Source organism: Triticum aestivum, chromosome 5A (assembly GCF_018294505.1).
Source record: "Triticum aestivum cultivar Chinese Spring chromosome 5A, IWGSC CS RefSeq v2.1, whole genome shotgun sequence".
Lineage (NCBI taxonomy): Eukaryota > Viridiplantae > Streptophyta > Magnoliopsida > Poales > Poaceae > Triticum > Triticum aestivum.
The window spans coordinates 572,838,459-572,847,408 of NC_057806.1; positions in this window are offsets into that span (position 1 = coordinate 572,838,459).

Sequence of the window (8,950 nt, forward strand, 5' to 3'; positions counted from 1 at the left end):
TGCGGCAAGCTCGCCACGGAGCGCGACCTGCTGGCCACTCAATTGGCAGAGCAGAAGGAGCTACTTGTGAAGACGCAGAGGGAGGCGGAGGAGACGGAAACCGCCCTCCTGGCCGAGTTCGCGAGCGAGCGCTCCTCCTGGTCTGACAAGTAGGCGATGCTAGCCTCCGGCTTCCATGAGATTGAAGATATCGTTGATGGTGGGTTTCTTTACTTTCTTTCTTCGAGTTGCCGATTTAAGTCGTGCCGACTTCTGGTTTTTGACTTGCTTCTTTGTTTCTTCCTGTCTTTGCAGACTTCTTTCCTGGGCACTCGCAGGCCGCCATCCAAGCCATCGAGGCTGACCGAGAAGGTTGGAGGGCGGAAGGCGTAGAGATTTCCGCCGACGCCCCCCGAACTCTTGACGAGCACATCCTGAGCATCGAGGCTCGCCTTCGGCCGGCTCACCGGATGCTGCGCCGGCTTCAGCGTGTTGGTGCCCATGCGATTGCCGCCCTGTGGCCGGACATGCAAGCTCCACGCACCCCCAGCCTGACGGCCGACTGGCTAGAGGTCGCGGCTGGTCGTCTTGAGGCCTGGAAGGGCTCTTCGGCCCGAGCTGGAGCGCGTCGGGCCTTGGAGTTCATCAAGGCATGGTATCTGGGGCTGGATCTAGACCGGTTGGCCACGCTTCGGTCGGAGGCCCAGCCGGAGCTGGCAGCTGCGGAAGACGCCCTCGTCAAGCATGCTGCGGCGATCGCCGAGTACACTGACACCAGCATCTTCATCCCCGAGCGGTCTAAAGACGACGAGGAGGTACCACCGGAGTGGTTTGGGATGAACCCAGACTACGGCGAGGACTCGGCGGAGGTGATTGGCTCCATCGTCGAGGAAGAAGGCGAGGCGGAGGACGGAGGCGAGATGGAGGCACCAGAAGACGGAGCAGACGGCCAGCCTCAGCTCGACCGCGCCTCCAGCAACGAGCCGCGTGCGACAGACCCGACTGCCACCGGAGGCGATCAAGCCGAGACTAGCCAGCCGGCCGCCCCGACGCCTGATGCTGCCGCCTCCTCCGACCCTCCGAATCCGTCTACTGCTTCCTAAGATGCCGCTTTATTTTATCTGCTTCAGTAGTCTTTGAAGAACTTGTTAACTCGCACAATTCCACCCGCGGGGTGTATTTTGAACTTCTGCTCGAAGATTGGGCCAAGGGCCTATGTTATGTAAATATATTTATCCGAGTTCTATCTTTTCTTGCTCATTGCTCTTTTGGCTTTTTTCCTTTGTCGCTTTCTCTTAGTTGCCTGCCTTGCCAATCGGACAGCCGCTCTGCAGACTGTCGATGGATCAAGTGCTTGGCTACTTTGGGAAAGCAAGTACTTAGCCGTTTTTAAGAGTTTTTTGAGCAAGTTGAATAGAAGACGGTAATCCGACTATTTGAGAGTCGGTTTGCGAGAAAGGCTGGAAGCCATCTTGAGCTATGTTTTATGATTTCAGTCCTTAGCCATTTTTCATGTGAATGCCCATTCTACCTTACTCCTGCCCACCGTTCAGTCGCTCTGCGAGCTGCGGCTTCTGACAGGAGACGGTTTAGGCGTTTACACACTACTTGTCCGACTGCAGGAAGCATTTCATAGTGCAAGGCGGCAAGTCCTGGGCCGACTTGTCGAGCCCGGTGCCAAGCAGTATGACAAAGAGTAACATACTTGTAGGCATAATCTTTATCATACAGACAAAAGAGGGCAGTCCCCGAGTTCATCTCGGGGGGCCCGAAGTCTTGGTACTTTAATACAAAGGGTAGCGTGGTACATACTGCATCAACTGTAAAATCTTCGGAGGAGATTTGCATTCCATGGCCGCTCTGTCTCCTTGCCGGAGTCGTCCCTCTTGCGTGCTCGGGGCTTCTGAGCGTCAATCAGGAAGTAGGAGTCGTTGCCCAGTACTTTGCTGATGATGAAAGGGCCTTCCCAAGGCGCCGACGGCTTGTGCTGGCCGGCTGTTCACTGGATCAGCCGGAGCACAAGGTCGCCTTCTTGGAAAGATCTTGGCCTGACCTTCCTGTTGTGGTATCAGCGCAGGCTCTGCTGGTAGATGCTGGACCGGCTGAGTGCCAATAGCCGGCCCTCTTCCAGCAGGTCGATGCCGTCTTGGCGTGCTTCTTCTGCTTCCTCCTCGGTGTACATGGTGACTCATGGGGAATCGAACTCTATGTCCGTTAGGATGACGGCTTCGGCACCATAGACGAGGAAGAAAGGCGTGAAGCCGGTTGACTTGTTTGGAGTCGTGCGCAGACTCCAGAGGACGGCTGGTAGCTCATCGAGCAGCAGCCAGCCGAGCGCTCCAGAGGCTCGATCAGCCAGGGCTTGATGCCGCCGGACAGGATGAGGCTATTTGCTCGCTCCACCTGGCCGTTTGACTGTGGATGGGCGACGAACGCTAGGTCCAGTCGGATGCCCTGTGTTGAACAAAAACGGGCCAAGGCACCTTTGGCGAAATTTGTGCCGTTGTCGGTGATGATGTTGTGTGGTATGCCATACCGAATTGTGATATCGGCGATGAAAGTCACGACAGTTGGACCGTTTAGCTTTTTGATTGGCTTCGCTTCTATCCACTTGGTGAACTTGTCCACTGCGACAAGTGAGTTAAGCCACCTCGTGCTGTCTTGAATGGTCCCACCATGTCTAGACCCCAAACTGCGAAAGGATAGGCAATGGGGATGGTCTTGAGTGCGGAAGCTGACTGGTGCGGCTTGGAGCTGAACTTCTGGCACCCTTTGCATTTTTCGACCAACTCCTTGGCCTCTTCCAAGGCAGTTGGCCAGAAGAAACCGTGTCGAAAGGCTTTGGCGACGAGCACTCTTGAAGCCGCATGGTGGTCGCACTTGCCTTGATGGATGTCTTTGAGAATCGCTTGGCCTTGCTCTGGCTCTACGCAGCGCTGGTAGACACCAGTGACGCTGCGCCTGACCAGCTCTCTATTGACTGTGGTGTAGGCTGCCGCCCGGCGTTGTATTTGCCGAGCTGAGGTCTCATCAGTCGGCAGCTCTTTGTTCACCAGGAATTTGAGGATGGGCTGGGCCCATGAGGGTGCTGCTATTTCTTCGGCTGCCAGAACTGCGACTTGGACAAGGGCGGTTGAGCTGGGAGGCGGCGGGTTGGAGTCAACAGCCGCTTGCTGGGTTAATGAACTCCCCAGGCCGACTGGCGTGGCCCTTGGGCCGAGTTCTGGAGTCTTTGAGTCCGCCACCGCATTCCCCGGGCCGGGTTCGACTGTGGCGGCTTTGGGGTCATCCGCCAAAATCCCCGCGCCGACTGCCGGGGCTCTGGAGTCGGATTCGATGTCTTCGGGAGGAGCCGGCACAAAAATGGAGTCTGATTCTGGTGAAGGCTTGACAGACGGCTTGAGGAGGCGTTGAAGGGCGACGCCAGATGGTATTGCTTGGCGGGTAGAGCCGATTCGTGCCAAGGCATCTGCTTGGTCGTCGTCGTTTCTTGGCACATGGAGGAACTCGCACCCTTCGAAATACCCGCTGAGTTGCTGTACAAGGAAACGGTAACTAGCCATGTTTGCATCTTTCGCGTCCCAGTCGCCAGATGATTGCTGGACCACGAAGTCCGAGTCGCCATAACACAAGATCCGGCGGATGCCAAGTTCTTTGGCAAGCCGGAGCCCGTGAATGAGCGCCTCGTACTCGGCGACGTTGTTGGAGGAGGCAAAATGGATTTGTAGTGCGTATTTGAGCTTGTCGCCTTTAGGAGAGGTGAGGACGACGCCGGCTCCCAAGCCGGTGCGCATCTTGGAGTCGTCGAAATGCATCCGCCAATGGGTGGAGTCAGGCGCTGGAGGTAGGTAATGGGTCTCGGCCCAGTCGACGAGGAAGTCGGCCAGTGCTTGTGACTTGATAGCGGTGCGGGGCTGGTAGTGGATGGTGTAAGGAGCTAGCTCTATGGCCCACTTGGCCACTCGACCAGAAGCATCTCGGCTACCAATGATCTCAGCAAGTGGGGCCGTGCAGACCATCGTGATTGGATGCTCTTGAAAGTAAGGCTTCAATTTCTTGGCAGCAAAGTGTACGCCATAGCACATCTTCTGGTAGTGGGGGTAGTTCTGCTTGGAGGTCGACAGTACCTCGCTCAGGTAATATACCAGTCTCTGGATAGGTAGTGCCTTGCCTTCCTCCTTGCGTTCCACTACAATGACCGTGCTGACTACCCGGCTAGTGGCGGCGATGTACAGGATAGGTTCCTTGGGAGTCGGAGCCGCTAGGACGGGTGGAGTAGTCAGCATCTTCTTCGACTGGTGAAAAGCTTCGTCCGCCTTATGGTTTGTAACGCCCCAGATCTAACTTTCCATATTTGTATCCAACTCTTGCCGTCTCCGGCGCTAAGTTATATTTATTTCTCGGGTTGGGTCTTTGTCTTCGTGTGTGTTGTTTTCGTTTTCATGCATCTCATATCAGGTCATCACGTGCATTGCATTTGCATACATGTTCGTCTCATGCATTCGAGCATTTTCCCCGTTGTCCGTTTTGCATTCCGGCGTTTCGTTCTCCTCCGGTGGTCATTTCTACCTTTCTTTCTTGTGTGGGGTTTAAACATTTCCGGATTGGACCGAGTCTTGCCAAGCGGCCTTGGTTTACTACCGGTAGACCGCCTGTCAAGTTTCGGGTCATTTGGACTTCGTTTGATACTCCAACGGTTAACCGAGGGACCGAAAAGGCCTCGTGTGTGTTGCAGCCCAACACCCCCCAAATTTGGCCCAAAACCCACCAAACTCTGCTCCATGTCCTAGAGCGTTCGATCACGATCGTGTGGGCGAAAACCGCACCTCATTTGGACTCTCCTAGCTCCCTCTATGCCTATATATACACCCCTCCGTTTTCGGATCTCTCCCTCTCCCCGAAACCCTAAAAAAAAAAAAAAACTCCTTCCTCCGCCGCCGACGGACGTGTCCGGCCCGCGCCGGACAGCGTCCGCTCCACCCCGCCGCCCGCCTCAGCCAACGCTGTGCCGCCACGTGGGCGCGCCCACATCGCCGCCGCCGGGCCCGCCAGGCCCACGGGGAGCCCCCGCGGCCCGTCTCCACATCGCCGCCCCCGCGCCCGACCCCGGTCGCCTGCGCCGCCTCCTTCCCCGACGCCGGTGGCCGGCGCCGCCGCGTGCCGCCTCCCCGCCGCCGCTCGCCTCTTCCCCCGCGGCCGACCACGACCACCGCCGCCGCCCGCGGTTCCCCTCGCCGCCCGGGAGCACCGGCGCGCGCCGCCCGCCTCCACGCCGGCGCCGCCCCGGCAGCCTCCTCCCCGACCGGCGGCCGCGTCTCCGGCGAGCTCCGCCTCCGGTTGCTACAGTGCTCCGGCGCCGCCTCGGTTTCCGTGAGGTCCCAGATCTCAGATCCAACCCCCCCCCCGTTGACTTTTGTCCAGAAACCCTAGTTTTTTTATGCGATGTTTGACTGCTCGTATCTCCGCAACCGTAGATCCGTTTTAGGCGTATGATATATCAAAATCTTCGTCTCGACATGTACATCATTTCATTCCATTGCATCATTTGCATTTGAGGTCATCTTGATACCCAAAATGCTGTTAGAAGGAGGCTTCGTGAGTTAAATTTCAGATCCGTTAGTTCATCATGCACTTTTGTCATTTTTGCTATATTTAATCCGTGCATGACATGCCTGTGCCCCTTTGGGATGTATTGTGAAGCATTTTGTCTTCTTTCCAGAGGTGCCACCCATGCATTTTTAGGATGTGTGTGTTGTCTTGTGCAAGCTTGCGAAGTAGGGTACCTGGGGATGCAGATTTCAGGGACTTAGTGATTTTCACTAAGTCTGGGATATTTTAGTTCACGATGCTATATGTCCAGCTTGTTTCCTAGTGATCCGTGCCTCTTTTGAGGATGATCAGTAAGGGAGTTTTGATATTTATGTTATGCTCTATCCATCCATGTCTTTGTTTGCATTTGTGGAGTGCTCTAGGTTGACTCAATCGAGCTCAACTTTTGCTTCATTGTTAATCCGGGCAGATCGTCAACTTGTTTGCGATTTCGCCGATGCTACCGTTAGCGTTCCATGCATGCTATGCCTTCGTTCTTGCCATGTGTAGCTAGCACTTTGTGCCTTCTTGCTGGTGATATGCTTTCCTTGCCATGACTTGCACCGTAGTGAGTGCATCGAGCTCGTTTACATGCCTTCGTGAGTTAAATTTCAGCATGTCTCAGTTTTCACAAAGTCTGAAAACTGATTGTGTTCGAGCGATGTTCGTGAGCTCGGTAGAGTATTTTGTGAACCCTTTTGGCCCCAGGTCACTTTGGGTGTTTTGTTAAGCTTGTTGAGTAGCTCCAAGCCATGTTCTTACTTGTCATGTTCAGGTTTTCTATCATGTTGTTTTGCTGCTCCGAAGAGAGCTTCGTGATCTGAAATTTCAGACTAGTGTTAATTTCACCAAGTCTGAAATCTGTTTTGCATTTGCGTTTTAGCCATGCTTGTTTGAAACTCTTAATGGATGAATTTGCCTATGGCTCAGTGCTAGTGTTTTGTCAACCATCTTGTGTACATCACTGCCATATATTTTTTTTTCATGTTTGGTGGCTGTAGCATGTTCTTTTTGTTGCATTTAGATGCCTACTTGCTGTAAATCGCAGACCGGTGTCATATCTTAAAACGCTTGCCATTTCCAAACCGTAGCTCCGATTCCTATGATCTTTATATCGTTTTCAAGCGATTTCATCCCCTCTATCCAGTGGCACACTTGGTTTTACAAGTTGAGGCCAGGTTCAGGCATTTCCTGTCATATCTTGCATTTTGCATCCCGCATCGCATCCCGCATAGCATATCGTCATTTCATCATATTGCTTGGTCTTGCCCGTGGTTGATTGTATCCTTGTTGCTTGTTTGTCTTGTTGGATAGAGCCGGGAGACGAGTTTGCTACCGAGGAGCCCGTTGAGTTTGCTTGTGAGGATCCAGTCAACTCTGACAACTGTGCAGGCAAGATGATCATACCCTCGAAATCACTACTATCTTTGCTATGCTAGTTTGCTCGCTCTTTTGCTTGCCACTGCTTCGATGCCTACCTTTTGCTTGTCAGCCTCCCAATTGCCATGTTGAACCTCTAACCCACCTTTGTCCTAGCAAACCGTTGATTGGCTATGTTACCGCTTGCTCAGCCCTTCTTATAGCGTTGTTAGTTGCAGGTGAAGATTGGAGCCGTTCCTTGTTGGAACATTTATATTGCTTGTTGGGATATCATTATATTGCTATGTTATCTTAACGCATCTATATACTTGGTAAAGGGTGGAAGGCTCGGCCTCTCGCCTAGTGTTTTGTTCCACTCTTGCCGCCCTAGTTTCCGTCATATCGGTGTTATGTTCCCGGATTGTTGCGTCCCTTACACGGTTGGGCTATAATGGGAACCCCTTGATAGTTCGTCTTGATTAAAGCTTTTCCAGCAATGCCCAACATTGGTTTTATCATTTGTCACCTAGCCTCTTTTTCCCTTGGGTTTCCGGAGCCCGAGGGTCATCTTATTTTAACCCCCCCGGGCCAGTGCTCCTCTGAGTGTTGGTCCGAACCAGGCAGCCTGCGGGGCCACCTCGGGGAAACTTGAGGTTTGGTTTTACTCGTAGCTTGACCTATCCGAGCGTGCCCTGAGAAAGAGATATGTGCAGCTCCTATCGGGATTTGTCGGCACATTCGGGCGGTGTTGCTGGACTTGTTTTAACCTGCCGAATCATCTTGTTGTACCGAGATACCGAGTCTGATCGGTGTGTCTTGGGTGGAGGTCTATTCCTTCGTTGACCGTGAGAGCTTGTTATGGGCTAAGTTGGGACCCCCCTGCAGGGATTGATCTTTCGAAAGCCGTGCCCGCGGTTATGGGCGGATGGGAATTTGTTAATGTCCGGTTGTAGATGACTTGAATTAAACTTAATTAAAATGAATCAACCGTGTGTGTTACCGTGATGGCCCCTTCTCGGCGGAGTCCGGGAAGTGGACACGGTGTTGGAGTTATGCTTGCGCAGGATGTTCCTTTAGCTTCGCGCTCGTGCTTCGCCTTCTCTTCTCGCTCTCTTTTGCGTATAAGTTAGCCACCACATATGCTAGTCGCTTGCTGCAGCTCCACACATATTGGCCTTATCCATTCCTATGAGCTTAAATAGTCTTGATCGCGTGGGTGTGAGATTGCTGAGTCCCTGTGGCTCACAGATACTACAACTCCAGATGCAGGTCCAGGTGATTCTCCTCCAGTTGACGAGTACGAGCTCAGATGGGAGTTCGACGAGGACTCTCAGCGTTACTACGTGTCCTTTCCAGATGATCAGTAGTGGTGCCTAGTTGGGGTTATCGATTCAGGACCTTGTCGCATGTTGGGGGTCTTTTCTATTTTGGCGCCGTAGTCGGGCCATGAGTGCTTGTTTGATGGATGTTATTTATGTACTCTGATGTGACGTGGCGAGTGTAAGCCAACTATGGTATCTTCCCCTTTTATTATATATGTATTACATGGGATGTTGTAATGATTGCCTGACTTGCGACATTGCTTTCAATGCGGTTATGCCTCTAAGCCGTGCCTCGACACGTGGGAGCTATAGCCGCATCGAGGGCGTTACATGGTTCCACTCGAAAAAAGTGGTCTTCTTCATGAGTTGGTATAAGGGAAGAGCTTTCTCGCCCAGCCGACTGATGAATCGGCTGATGGACGCCAAGCAGCCGGTGAACTTCTGCACATCCAGCAGTCGGCTGGGTACCTCCATTCTCTCAATGGCCTTGATCTTTACTGGGTTGCATTCTATGCCGCGTTCAGAGACTGGGAAGCCAAGGAGCTGGCCGGCTGGTACTCCGAAGACACACTTCTCGGGGTTGAGCTTGATCTGGAACCGGCGCAGGTTCTCAAAAGTCTCCTTGAGGTCTTCCAGCAGTGTTCCACGCTTTTCTGTCTTCACCACCACGTCGTCCACGTAGACGTGGGCGTTCCTACCGA